Source organism: Pomacea canaliculata, linkage group LG7 (assembly GCF_003073045.1).
Source record: "Pomacea canaliculata isolate SZHN2017 linkage group LG7, ASM307304v1, whole genome shotgun sequence".
Lineage (NCBI taxonomy): Eukaryota > Metazoa > Mollusca > Gastropoda > Architaenioglossa > Ampullariidae > Pomacea > Pomacea canaliculata.
Window position 1 is genome coordinate 2,261,404 of NC_037596.1, and position 15,736 is coordinate 2,277,139.

Sequence of the window (15,736 nt, forward strand, 5' to 3'; positions counted from 1 at the left end):
ACATTTATCATTTATCAAGGTAAAAATGTTATCATAAATAAAGGATAAAAAGCAAACTGATAAAAAAAATAATTTAAAAAATATTAAATTTTTTTTCCAAGCATTGTTCTGTTTGCATACATAAAAAGATGTTTCCTCTTGATATATAATGCAACATTCGTTATTTTATTATAAGTTGTAGAACGATGCAAAACCATGATATCCATTGACAAAAGACAATAAATAAAGATGCAGTTTCCTTAACAACTAATTACATTTTCCCAAAGAAAGGGTTCAAAGAGTTATGACAATATATCAAATGATAGGTACTGGAACTGAATTGCTGTCCAAAAAGAGTGATGCTTAATAGACATTTCTAAACGAATAATCAAAGTCATGAAATTAACTATAAAAAGGTTCTAGGTTGGATTGCAGCTATGGTAATTAACTAACAATTATCTTTTTAAAACAGATTAAATTTAAATTGCACCTTTATCACTAAGAAAAGGAAACCATCAAACACATGTTTGAAACACAATTATGTTCAAGAATTTTAGAAGGTATTAGAAAAGAACTTAAACATATAAATGATTCTGAATTTACCACGAACACATCTCTTATTGGATCGGGTGAAAAATATCCTCATTGATAAATTAATTAAAGGTTAGAGTAAATAATAATCTACAGCACAGTTTTATATAATTATAATAATCCAGATTTAGTATATGCAGGTTTAGTACAGAAGAATTTTAAAACAATCTGTAGGTAGAAAGTTGCACAGCTTTACTTGTCCTCCACACCCAGAACAATTAAACTGACGTATAGGCCTGTGCCTCAACCCTTTCCCTTCTGCCATTGCTCTTGATCCCTAGCACCAGCTAACCAAGTTGATGCATGCAAGTCAGCATCCGCGAGCTTCAGGATAACTTTTTCTTGCAGCATCTAAAAATAGAACAAATATATTAAGAATAATGAAGGTCTGCATAAAAAAGTAATCACTTAATTGTAGGTTACTGACCCTAAAATCCAGAATATAATTGTGAAACAAAAAGAGACAAGCAAACTTATCTGATATGTAAAGTGGCATAAAAATTTTAAAGCGTATAAGACCATACAGAAAGATACTACAAGTGGAACTGCATTTGAATTTCAGTTAGAATTTCTATAGCAGAAAACTCCTGGAAATTCTGAATTTCAAAAACAATCCCAATACATGGGGAACTGTAAAGATGTCTATAAACTGTCATTTTAATTCCTTTTTACAGACAGTGTTAACCAGCTGATTAAATAGGACCTACAGTCACTAGAAATATGCGGTAAACATGTGTCCAATATTTATTTGGCAATGTAATTCAATCACAATAAATGAGTAGGGACACGTTCTCCCAGGCCTGATTTATCTTCCTGTCATGTTTTTTTTTTTTATGCACTCATGAAAATTCTTGTCTGCACCTAGCAGAGTCAAAAGGTTAAGTGTTCATAACTAAAAGATAAAAGAAACAATCCAAACAGTCCTATTTTTATGACAGGCTATGTATTAATGTACCGTATATCACACAACACACAGAGTCAAATATTAAATCCTTACCCTGAACTGTTTGTAAAATGAAGGGGTGGTCCTTGAGCCCCATTGAAGTTGTAAGATCAGGCCAACTCAGTTGAAAAATAGCACAGAATAGAATGCCCCTCACTACATGCTTTATATGTGAAGCCCGACGCATCAACCGAATGGCATTCCCTGAAAACAGACAAAAAATAAATACACATCATCTTATTAAAAAAAAATTGCAGTGGGCACACATTATAATAACCTGTTAATGACAACTAGTATTAAATAGACACCCCCCCCCCAAAAAAAAGACAGCAACAATTCCGCTAAGTTTCTGACAACCAAGCAAAAGTGGTACAGAAATTACTATCTGCTCTAATCAATGCCAACCATAACATGCCTTTATTACTTTTAAGTACTGGCAACAACATGTCATTAGTTTATACAATGAATGGTATGGTATGGAAACCTTTAAAGGAATCAGATAAAAAAGATTGACTCCTCCTAGACTAACAATCAGAATAAAGCAGATACCAAGCCATGTCCTTTTTATGGGTCTGTCTTCATATCTCCTCAGAGACGTCTCTACATCTTCTGCTGATTGTTAAGCGAGACTGGAACCCCTCTGGCAGATTTCCCGTGTCATTTGCCTTTCCTGTTCTTGTTCCTCCATCCATGTAAACATCCTTTTAAGGTTGTTTGTATCATTCTTCATCTCTTCCAGAAGAGACAGTTGTTGCATCCCAAAAACTTTCTCTAGTTTAGTTCTAACCTAAGAACACAATAGCAGAAAACATGTAAAATAATGATCTTTTCTAGCTTTGCTATAGTTCACAATGCCTGGAAAATACCATTAATTTTGGTTAATCTTTACCATTTGTCATATCTATCTGATATGTGATCCATATTTGTTTCAAATTTTTTCACTATGGCAAAAGGCTGGGATTTTCCGCTTCCAGTTTAACTCATAAAAGCACTGTTCATAACTCTTGGCCAAGGGTAAGAAGAAAAAAAAGCTAAAATGATTATAAACAAAATGGCTTTAAATTACCTTCCAAGGGGTTATGGGTCTTTATGCTGGCAGGCTGAAAACCAGACAATGGAATCGGAAGGCGCTGGGGGTGTGAAGGCAAAGGTGAAACAGTCCTTTTTTGAAAGCTGCTACTTGGGGACACCCTTGAGATGGTGCCAACCACTAGTGGCAAAGAGTATGGCAATGGTGGTGGACATTGCTGCATAACTGAATGGTCAGCATATAGTGATTCCTCGGCATCCTTCTCTCCTTCGCTGTTAGCTGTGCATCCCTGTGTCAAATGAATACATTTGCATAAACTTTTTCAGCTTAGTACATTTAAAACTGTCAGCTGCTGATAGGTTGTTAAAATTTTTTTAAAGAACATTTTATTGTTATTGTACAAAATTGTTTATCACTGTATGCTATTTTACCAGAAAGAGACACAGCCTTGTGTCCCTACATGATGTCCACCAAAAAAAAATTCCCTAAAATTAAGCAGAGGAAATGAAAACAGACCGAAATCTAATCGGAGTTATCCGTATCCTTTTTGGTTGAGTGGGAGCATTTTTGTCATCACTCTCCACCTCCGACATTTTTGTCCCTTGCAGATTCAGCTAGATTCTTGGTAGTTACCTGCATGGAAAAAATATAGAAGGCAAATAAGATTTCACAAATCAAGATCAAAAGTATAATAATAACACACTCTTATAGTGCAGCATCACAACAAAAGCTACACTATCTGTGGTGTAATGACTGTGTTCAAACAGTTTCAGGTATTATCTTTTCTCCTTCCTTAAATCTGCAGCACACAATAACATAGAAGTCATTTTGACCATTAATGGTCACATGCTTCATAAATTTCTTTCTGCACAAGGATTATGAATATTATGAATCAAAAAGTAAATTGCACTTACTTAATGACTTGTGCAGGAGAACTGGAAGCATAGGACATGAGGAATCAGCTTTATAGCTCTAATTAATGAAGCTTGCATCTGGTTCAATAGATTGTAGTGGGAAGTTGCACACCCTGTGACCACTTTCATCTTAAAATGCCAGCAGCCAGCTATCTAGAATAACAGTAAAATAAATTATGACCATTATGCAGTTATTATGATTTGTTGTTGAAAAAGACCATTAAAGTTGTCTGAAATGATACTTCCAGTCACAATCAGTTGTCAATGGGCTATCTATATAAGTTTTTTTTGGTTCACCACTGGAACACAATCCTTATGCTGCTCTTGACAAATATTCTTAATTAGCTGCTGCAGTGGAAAGTTTGGTGTTTGAAAAAAGTCGTTTAAGCTAGCCTAAAAAATATAAAATTGAGAGGCAGAGTTAAGAGTCCAAAGGACCAAATCTGTCAACATTATCAGCAATATGTGACAAAGCAAGTACATTTTACACCAAAAATCCTTTACCATAACAAACACTGCTTCTTGAACAAATAAACATGAAAGGTTATGAGCCTAATAATCAGCATAGTTCACACACAGCCCAGGACTTGCAAGACAAAAAAAAAAAACAAACCCACAATAAATAAGAGAAAAAATATTATACTGCCCGAAGAAACCTGGCATTTAACGCTATCGTACCAGTAAACAGACGGAACTGTCGAAGCTCTGTTACGTTCCACTTTCGTAATCGCAATTTGAGGAAATTCTGACAGCTCCAAATTCTCTCCATTGCTAACGGCTAAAGAATTATCAAATGCAAGCGTTCAGAACTGCTGAGCACGATTTCTACCTCTGTCTGGAAAACTTGTGCATTTATTGCGTTAATGTGTACTCTTAATCTTTTTTCTCTTAGAATGATATTCTGCATTAAATTTGGACATTTCTGTAGTTAAAATCTCAATAAACTATGTTAATATAGAGTATAAAAATTATACGTACTGTTATCGAAGCGTCGAACACATGTATCAGTATAGAAATTGACCGCCTTGAGAAGCTTTTCTGTTGGAAAAGTGTAGACTCACACATTTGAAAATGGCGGCTTTGCCTGCACGCATGTGGTCGTATGTAGCACGCCATGGCGAAGAGTCATTGCCATTGTTAGGGGTCACGACCCTATATGTGGGCATGATCTCCCACACTCTGTTTTCGCCTCGGCGAGCGTGGAGCTTGGCTTATGTGCGCATGCGCTGACAGCGGCATGCAAGACGAGTCAAGCATTGCGATAGATTGACCCCCTGTATCACAGTCGGATCAAGACAAACTTGGTGGACCCCTTGAGCTTATGGTTTCCGATGCTGCTAGGGTTGGCGTGTTAAGTGATATATGCACGGACCTTCTTTTCTCCAAAGACTTTACCCACTGGTAACTAACCCGATGTCCATAATTACAAACCTAGGAGCTAGTTGCACAGCTTATTTCTAAAACTGTTCTTAAAAAAGCAAATTTAGAAAAGTTTTGTTTTTTTTAACCGCTCCGATGTCATACGCTGCATGAAGCCATCCACACAGAAAGACACCTTATCAAAATAATTAAAAAAAAAATGAATAAAATCTAACAGCCGTGGGAAAATAAGGAAGGGGGTGAAGACAGCGAAGATTTATGAAGGAAACATCAACGACCTCTCGGGGGGGGACACTGTGGGGGGCTTCAGGTGGTCTAACCCGCCACTCGTGCACACCACATGGCAGACAGTCGGCCGACTCGCCAGCATGTGTTCTCTACACCTGGTTACCCCAGCACTCGGTCACCTGGCGATCCAACACACCCACACACGCAGACAAACGCACGTACGCACACATTCTTTCTTGATCTCTTCCTCTGCAGGTGATACATCATCTGTCGCAAGCCACCCCTTCAACATCTGTCTTTGCTGGCGTCATCTTTTATCATCCGGTTCGTCTTTTCATCGAGATAATTTAGACCTACTAACGCACGAGACTGGCCCCTCGGCCCCTGAGCCCAAAGAGTCGGGTAATTAGGAGGGGCACCCGTTGGCTTGGCGGAGTCTGGCGGCCCAGAGCTTACTTACCTGGCGTGGTAATTATTTCTCCTTTGCGGCCCCAGGTAGGCGGGGAGGGCGAGGGCGGGAAGAGGAGATTGGCTTTGTGTGAGGAGGTGGGGACGGAACATCCGCCGGCGGAGGCTAGGAGAAAATTAATTCTCCGTGTAACGAAGCCAGACTGAACCCACGTGTACTCGCACGTGCCAGTCCACGCACGTGTGAAATCTTTCTGAATGTCTTTTCGACTCATGACTAGCTCTTTAAAAACCTTAATAAAACATGGCATAGACTGCATTTTAATTTGATAAAAGAAAAAAATTCGATGAAAGAATTTAGTTCCGTTGTCCCCAACCCACCGCAGACTGGGTCTCACGGCACAGCTTGCAAGTCATTAATTCCACTTTCTGGAACAAAATGAATGTCTGAAAGGAAGTGCATTGTCACTGACAAATTTTGGTGTTGTTTAGCACTGTCAAGAAAAAAAAAGATGAATCTCTACTGTTATAGTGTACACTATTTTGACTATTATTTGGCTATTATGACCCTGCAAAAGTGCCTGTGTGACCTACCTTATGGTTCTGCATGCAATGCTTTGGTGGTCACCAGTTTGGCTTAAAACTATAGTTCGAATACCACCACCACCACGATAGGCACGATAGTCGGCTATCAGTGCCCCCTGCATCCGAATTTTCCCACCCGCGCTGTCGTGATGATAGACTTATCAGACCGATAACAGGTCTACTTGGCCTCCGTGCATACGACCCCAGGTCGCAATGTTTACTCTCTCGGCTGAACTTAGGGGTCGAGCTCACTGATTGGATGGACTATAGTAAGCGTAAGGTTCATGGTAGTTATCGTACGTGTTCATGGGACTGTAGAAGGTCTCACTAATCGATCGTAATTACAAGTTTCATCGAACTTACGGTCTCACTGATTGTAAGGTCTCACTGCACTGGATGTGAGGTCTCACGGTGACCTGTGGCGGTGTCAGGTCCTTCACAAAAGCAAGTGATTACATTCACTATCATCTACATCGTTGTCTCCGCTTACACTCTCGACATAAGGCGCCAGAACAGTGCACGATAATACAAATTATTTATTAATGTTATTTGGATATTTATTGTGCTTGTTGTAAACCCGCCAAAGGAACGGCGGCAACTGTTTATGACCTAAGCATGCGCTCGGCGACCTCATTGCGAGGGCTGTTCTTGATCTACCACATGAAACCCATCAGAGGCATTTTGTTTGCTTTGATGGCAATACCCGGTCTGACCGGAGTCTGCTAATCATCAGTCTACCCGTCAGCGCGGGTCTGGCGCCAAGCAAGGGACTGGCGTTGATATGATATAATGGCGGCGACACAAAGGGGCGAAAGTCACTCAACCGTGCAACCGGTCTACGAGGTCGTTTGAGCGGAACGCTGACAAAGCATTCCACCGTGTCTGTCATGAGTGGTGGGGGAGTGAAGGACAGCTGAAGCGTGGAGAGGAGGTGTGTGAGTGGGAGGATGGGAGGATGGTTGATGTGTGTGTGTGGAGTACTGCGTGCGCGTGTGTGTGTGGGTTGTGACAAGGTCCGCTGTTTGGACGTGAAGTGGCCATAGTTTGCTGGCTTGGCTTGACACACAATTCTCTCTCTCTCTCCCTTTTCATGTCCGCCACCTACCCACTGCTTAATCCTTTAAACATGCACTGAAGACACACCTCTTCCGTAAACACTCCTCTTAACAACCTTTCCCATAATCTAGTCCTTTGTCACACTTTTCCTTTTGCAATATCATGTTACTCTCAGCTCTTGTTCTTGTTATTTGGTTCCTATTTGTGTTTACTTTATTAGATTTTATTTTTCGCTTAGTAAGGTTGTTATTCTTTTATAGCTCATATGTTATTTGTTTGTTTTCCTGTCCCTCGTAGGTTGTCCATGTTTTATTCTTGTTCTTAAGCGCTAAGAGCATGCTCCTTAGGAGTGTGAGTATGTGCTTTACAAATTTTGCTATTATTATTATTAATTTCCAACTGATCCTGTGTACATGTCTGTGGAAGCCCTAGCGTCGATGTAACTTGTATGCGTTGGTGTCTGCAAGTGTGGGTGTGTGAGTGAGAGAGAGAAAGAAAGAAAGAAAGAAAGAAAGAAAGAAAGAAAGAAAGAAAGAAAGAAAGAAAGAAAGAAAGAAAAGAAAGAAAGAAAGAAAGAAAGAGTCCAGATTCAAATTCCAATTTTTATTAAATAGAGCAGAGTCCATTTCAAGGGGACAACATCAGCCATCATCATTACCATTTTCATAAACTGTAGTGATGAAAACAAACAACTTTCGATAGAACAAATCTCACCAAGAGAAAGAGAGATGATCGTTTAAGTGCGTGAGAAAGAGAGAATGCATGTGTGTGTGTGTGTGTGTGTGATGACATCTGTATGTTAAAAAAGTGTGTGTGTGTGTGTGTGTGTGTGTGTGTGTGATGACGTGCGTATGCGAGAAAGTGTGTGTGTGAGTGAGAGAGAGAGCGCTGACCACAGAAGTGCTTGAGAAAGAATGAATACGCGCCCGTTCGCGCGCGTGTGTGTGTTTTGGATGATCGAAAGTATGAATCCTACGATTCTTCCTCTCATCCAGATCTGTCAATTTCTCTGGACTTTCCCGCCCCAGTTTGTTTTCTCCGTCTTGTCATCTTCTGTCTGTTTGTGTTCCGCATGTCAACATCAATAAGTGTTTCTCCCCATGTCCAGGTTGTGGCCAGTATGTGTGAGTCCATCTTGCGGTTCTTTGATCTCTGTGGGCTCGTCCCCACCCTCCAACTACCCGGCTCAGTTTCCCTTTAAACCGGAAATGCAGACACCCGTGAAATCGTCGTCACCTTACAGGTCCCCTTGCACGAAGTGTTTTCTACCCGACCTCCACTCACCGACCTTCTCAGTCAAAGATCATATAGTCTTTGCCTTAGTCATACCTGTCACCTGACAGTCGTGCCCCCCTCGATCAAATCCCTCCTCTGAGGTGGTTACGACAGAAATAAAAGCATTAAGACAGAAAAAAATGGGGGAAAAAATGTGGGTAGGTGGTAAGAGTGCCGGTCTCGTTATCGGCATTTTGCTCGGTGTAGACATTATCAACATCGCACGTGATCGTATCGTATGAACACAGACAAGTGCACACACACACACACACGCAAACACAAGCGCGTGCACACACACACGCAAACACACAAACACACACACACACGAAAGCACTCACACACGCATAGCCGTAGACACACACGTGTTTGATGTCTAAAATGGAGATATCGTATGATCGAATTTTCGGACATGAGGTTTCTCAGACTGTCGTGTATGTTTGTGCAATTTTTTTTAAATAGCAGAAGCATTTTTTTTATCCAAAATCCCTGAATTAGGTCATTTTACAGGTGACTCACAACGTCCGGTGGTCTGTCCCCATAAAAAGACCCGACTCTCTCCTGTTGCTACCCTGATAGTTGTGTCAGCCAAGAAAGCTTATTGATATCGTGTGAGTTTGTCGTGAGGGGGAGCACCTTTTCTTTCTGTCTTTCTCCTCCACCCTAGACGCACACCTCCTACACAAGGCTGTTCAGTTGAATACCCACCCTCTCTTCTCCTATTACATCAATCAACTGTAGCACAATACCAGATAGCCTGCCGGCTCACCCACCCCTGAAAATAAAAGGAACTGAGTATTTAAATTTATTGCCCTCACCTCTGTTTTGAGTTACATGTGTGAATGTCGGGACCTGCGGCTGACAGGACGATAAATGTAAACAGCTTCACTTCTACTTTCTTCTTCTGTTTGTTGTTGTTCGTGGTGGGGTTGGAAGGGGAAGGTAGAGTTAGTATGTTTTCGTACACACCAAGACTGTTGTCACACTGTTGTCAATCTGATAAACACTTTTCCAAGTGACGTATCACTGCTGTTTGAAATGTGTGACATGTAAGAGCAGGGACCTAAATGTGTGATCACGCACCTTGGTTCAATCCTCACGATTTTATTGTATCTGCCATCTCATCTATGTGTGTTTATTGTAAAATGCAATATCTCTGTAGATCCAATGTTTTTTTCGACAATGATATTCTTTCGAGATGTTTGCTAGTAGCTTTATACACCAATTATTTTCCTACGCTGTAAAGTCTTCTGTAGAATTAGTTATAGAAATATTTATAGAAAAATTTTAAGCGTTCAATGTCCTCCACACGGCATAGCAGCTTCTGCAATCATCAAAGGCGGTCCGGTGGAGCAACGGTTAGCGCCTGTCATCAATACACTGAGGGCTGAATGTTCAGGGTTCAGATCTCGTCTCGGGCACGCTGTTCTTTCCTTGCATGTGGATCTTTTTACAGGGCTGGTTGGTTTGCCGTGATATGGCCTTAGTTGATGGTTCGGTGTAAAACAACAAATTCCCCTTCCTTCTGCAATCATCAGAAATCATTGACTTTATTGTACTTTACTCAACCATCTCAACCTGCTAGATATTAACACAAAAAGTTGTCGTTGAGCCCTCGTCAAAAGAGAAACTAGTGACAACACACAACAACACAAAAGCTTATTCGGAAGACAGAAAGAGGTACCTTAGTTGTGTCTTCAGCTGAATGAAAAGTCGTGTACACGTTTACAAACTGTTTACACCTAATTATGCAAACTCCTGTGCGCGCGGGCAGAGAGAAAGTGTGTGTGTGTTAGGGAACAGTGGTTACTCAACTACAACCCCTCCAGTTAGAAACTCCAGCCTTCTCACTTTCATCAACAGTAAGGGGGTGGAGTTGCGGTGGAGGCGGAGTCTTCCCCCTCATCTCCTCACACCCCCTCTAAGAGAGGTTGGGCGAGTGTAGTGGTCGCTTAGTGTACGGACGTTTTGTCAAGCACACACACACGGTGGTGGTGGTTGTGTAGGTGGTGGAAGACCCGAAAAGAGGAGCAGGGGAAAAACAACCGACCATCTCGGTGTCGACGTCACCAGCTGAGAAACGGTCGCGTCTCACTCCGCTCCTGCCACGCCGCGCGGCAGCGGAGATAAACTCTTCGGCAAAGCGTCCGCAGTGGTCTCGCCGTTTTAACTCCTATCGCGAGAGGCAAGATAAGAGAAGAAGGGAGAAAAAAAAGGAAGAAGAACGAAAGAAACACAAATCGTGCGACAGGCTCAGCGTCAAGCTTGCACCCGTGACCTCACTGGAGTTCACAAACCGGGTGCGCACATGCGCCGTGACTCCCGTGTCCGAATTCCTGCAACGGGTGACGGTATGTGTCGGTTGTAACTGTGCAGCGGTGGACGACACTTCTGTGCATTTCTGGGAATTTAAACATTAACGATCAGACAGAAATCGCGTGATTCAGTGAAAAGAAATCTCAGCCAGGAAGGACAATAAACAACGAACGAATAACAGGGTGTGCTAACCCGCACGTGCTCAACAAACTAACCCGTGCATTCAAGGATTAAAACTTTTGGAATTTTTTTCGGGAAACGGAACTATCCACCAGAGAGAGAGAGAAAGTTTGCAAGAGACTGAAAAAAAAAAAAAGTCAGTCCTGCAGAAATCGGTCGTAACGGGAACATTAGTCCCCCCCTCGGCGGGGGCTGGGGGTAGGAGGGAATTGTTTGACGCTCGGCACGGTGGTGTAGCAGATGGGTATGTAAGTCATGGCTGTCAGAACCTTCAAATAGTTTTCTTTCCGCATTCGCCACGCTGCGCAAAGAGCCTGACTCGAGGGGTTAGGGGGGATCCGGAGGCTGAGGAGTGGAGCAGGCAGGCGGGTAGCAGCTGTGAGTAATTGCGCTGCGGAGTATATGGCTCGCCCAGAAAGTTGCCAGCGGAGGCAGTGTTTTCTTTTGCTCAACTTGAATCCCGTGGGATAGTACTGTGTCAGTCCGTCCATCACCAAGTTGCCGCTGCCTGCCAGGCTCCTGCAGCGCCACCTCTTCGTGGTCCTCCCGAGGTCCTCGGCTGCTTGTCCAAGCTCGGAGAAGAAGGTATGGTCACAGATTTTTGGTGTTTGTGTACAGTTTGGAACAGGAAACAGACAGAAGGTAGGAGGGAAAAAAGGTTGGGGAGAAAATTGGGGTGGGGAAAGGGCATTTGTTTATGAGCGCTGGCTGCATGCTCAGCAAAATGACAAAACAATTTTCCTGCATTTTTAAAAGATGTTTTAGAAAATATGTTTTAGTTTGTGAGTGTTTATTGTGTGGCTTCTATTTTGAGTTGAGACTAGAATTTGAAGCAGAAATTACAGAAACATGAAAAAATTGCTTTCAACTAATTCTCCCCTGACTGTTGCTGTCCTTTAATTCCCACAGAAGATATTGTTTGGTTGGCAAAATTAGTCCTGAATATATCCTGCTTTACATATTTACAGACATATAGCTCATATAATGTGTGTTTGTGTGTATAACACTGAGCTGACTGCTGTCTCGAGCGATTTTACTTACTTTGTCTAGCAAACATATAAAAATGTTCGGAGGTTGTAATCTTGGTATATAAGTTTTGTTTAATTTTTGACTGTTGTAGAATAATGTATCTCAGTGATCGGGGTCAGCAAACAATTTTAAATTAGCTATGAGATAAAACTGTTGTAACTACTCCTCGAATGACAGAATTTATTATTGCATGCATTACTTAATGTTTGCTCACGTGCCGGAGTGCGTTCGTGTAATCGTTTGCTTATGTGTTTGTGGGTATTGGTGGGTTGGTATATACAATACAATACATCTTTATTGTCTATGTCAGGTCGTAACAGAGATAGAAATTTTCCTTTGTTCCTGGGAGAGAGAGAAAAAATCAACAACAACAACAACAACAACAACAATAACAACAACACGTATTTGAGCTGAAAGTTATTGAATAGGATTTCGACTCTAAGAGGAATTAACAATTTAAAAAAAATTAAATTTACTCTTTATCAAACCTGATAAATAGCAAGTTTTAACGAGAAAAACGAGAGACAGAAACTGCTCAAAACCCAGATTCAGCTGAACTTTGACGAGAACAGCGCACTACAATCCCCTCTCGTTGTAATATAACGTAAAGCTTGTCCACAAGTGGAGGGTGTTCCTCCCCCATTCCCCACCCGAAGGAGGGATTTTCCGTTGTGAAAACAGCCGATAAAGCAATATTCTGCCTCTCTGTCGCCAGATGGAGAGAAGGCATTTAACTTTCGTCTTTGGGATCGTCCTTAAAACGTCCGTAGAGTGAAAGCCGTTGCTGGCTTAATAAGGCGCATTGTCAAGACGAGCGCGATAATGCGATAACTCCTCCGTTAGCTGATTGGCGAGTACAAGTTGCCTCCCCTGCTGCGCTTAGTACGATGAGCCACCTGCCTCTGCCGTCTGCAGGCTTCACCAGGTGCACTGCTGTCAGACCGTGTGAATGGTCTCGCGCCTTGCTCTCTGGCGCCCGCGCGTGGAGGGAAGGAATACACTGACGCACGCATCCCCCAGTCCACACGAGCATGTGTTGATAAACACGCATACACACACACAGCAGACATTGGTGACTCACCACGGCACAAATACACATGGCCATCCCCCGTTCCCCTCCTCCCCTTTTCTTCTTCCCCTCCTCCATTTTCCTACACACACACTACACACATACATGAATAAAAAGGCCAAACGCCCGACATATACAGTACTTAAAAGTGTATGCGTTTCTTGTAAACATAACACACACAAGGCAGGAATTTTTATGTACATGCTTGGACAGCAAACATAACATATAAATATCTACACACGCCCAGGTGCGAACCCAGTGCGATCCTTTTGTAATATACCTCCAAGTCATTTGCTTCCTTGTTCCACTCTTCTTTCACCTGGATTTATTATCACTTACTTGCATTCAGGAGTCCCACCATCCCGGCGGAGGTCCCTCGTTGTACTCGTGTCGACGGCTGATCGGACTCCGTGTTTACCTGCCTCCTAACACCTTGTCCTGCCCGCCCTCCTTCTCCTCAGTAACGCTCGCGAGGTCTGCCGTGCGACGCAGCGCCGTTCCTACCCCGCCATCCACCCACCCCGACGACCATCCATCCACCAGACCATTGTGCCAGTACAGAGTTGGATCAGGCAGCAAACCCTCAAAAAAAAATCCATTCACCCTCCCCACCCCCAGCTCTCACCCATCTTCAGCTCCACCCGTCGATGTCGCCGTATAAAAGCTGGTCACCACACGCGTCGTCGTCGTCAAACGAAAGGAGACAGGCGAGGAGCTGATGGTCCAGGGCTGGACCACCGAGGGGCGTCGCTGCTGCACCCGGCCGAGACATCGCGCAGCCAGTCGCAGCCCCAAGATGTGCAGCAGCGTCCCTTCTGCAGCAGCCTTGCGTGCAGCGGTTTCCTGCCTTGGTCGTCTGCGTCCACTCAAGTGAGTCTTTTGTTACGAATGTTAAGTACGTGTATGTAAAGCTTTTTTTGTGTAATACATGAAATGGATTTAACACCATTGCGTCATGTTGAGTTTATACATATCCTTTCTACTGTTTCTCAGTTGCAGGATTATCTACTATAATAAGTTGTATTAATCTTATATTCACATCTTGTGGGAGATTTTTGTGATTATTCAATTTAAGTTAATGACCGTTCTGTGTCGCATGATGCGTTTCAGTTACATACCTCGTCAACACAGGTGTAGAAGTAGACGTAGCTGAAATTGTTGATCATTGTCTTTGATGTAACTTTTTCTTCTTCTTATAAACGACATCTTTGATCTTACTGAAGCGAGAAAAATATTATTTGCCTCGCGAGAAAGACCCTTGTAGAAATATTGTGAGGGAAACTTTGTTTATACTCGACTGTTGATTGTGAAACTAATGACATCCGATCGGTGTCACACTCAGGTTAAAAGTATTACAGATGAAATAGTTGCCATGGTTTGAATCGCACGTGATGTCGTGCAAAACAAAAAACTATTATAAATAATCCACAAATATTTGTAAAGCCAGGGATAAATCGGAGGTTTCAAAAAAAAACTAGTGGCTGTTGACGTCATAACCGAGTTTCCGAATTATCCGCTAGGAACGTCTCTGTCAAGTTTCTCCGCATCATGCCTTATCTAACAGCTTCGTTGCGGATATCTCATGGGTTTGGTTTCCAGCGATGGAAAGCTCACCCACACACACACACAAACACTCGTTATTTGTGAGAGAGAGAAGATTGGATGGGGGGCCCCCATCCCATCCTCTCTCTCACACAAAATATATTCACACAAAAAAAGTACAAAAGTCAAAGGTCGCTGTACGCGAGCTCCATTTTTGTTGTATGGTACGGCGTTACTCGTGTTATACATTACAGAACACACACACGAAGTTCACGACGCCCGCAAGTGCAAGGCTCATCCGGGTGGCCTGAGCGGATTTCCGAGGATCAAGGTGCTCAGCAGTGCACGTACTGCACGCTGCAGTGCACGAGGTGCGATGGAGGAGGTTGGGTGTTGGGAGTGGGCTGGTCATTTGCACTGGGGATAGTCTCTCATTGTTTTTCACAGTTTTGGGAAACTGGTTTTTGTTAATGTTTATGCCTTTTGCAAGAGTGCCATAAGTTTCATATAGACGAACAGAGAGGCGCTGCAGAAGTACAAGGACGCGTTTCGAGTACAGAAGTCTCAAGGCAAAACAGGGAGAAAAGATGTATAGCGAGCCGCGTGGAAGCTACATATGCGACAAAAACAGGCAGTAGTCCACGAGAAGAAGTAGAAGCTACAATAAGCCTAAGACGTACAAGTGCATACATAATGATGATTGAATAGTGAGAAGGCTTATATCAACCAATGGTGAATTTCTTTGTTGTTGGAAAATATTTTATAACTGATGCAACTAGAAGCTAATACAAGAGCCCGATATATATCAAAGGTGTTATAATTAACGAGCACCTGTACAGGGGCAATCGTTTAGATAGTAAAAATGAAGGCAAGACTCAAACCACACACACTCATTTGACGTGCTACTGGAACAACATGATTGTGGCGCACTACACACACACAACAAACAAAAAGACCGCGAACGACATTACTGTGAGCACACACGCCAGTCATGCTAGCGTCACTGGAGACGATGGAATGAAGGGAACGGGAATGGAATGGTTCGACTAGAAGAACGCTATGTGACCCTCGCAACGCTGAGTCTGAGAGAACCATTCTTGCAATGCTCAGTCTTCTTGGCTGCAGTGGAACTGTTTCCAACCTCTCAGGGACACCCACCGTAGTATAATCCTGGCGGGATTCGATCTGGGGAAAAATATGGAGTATGATTTGGT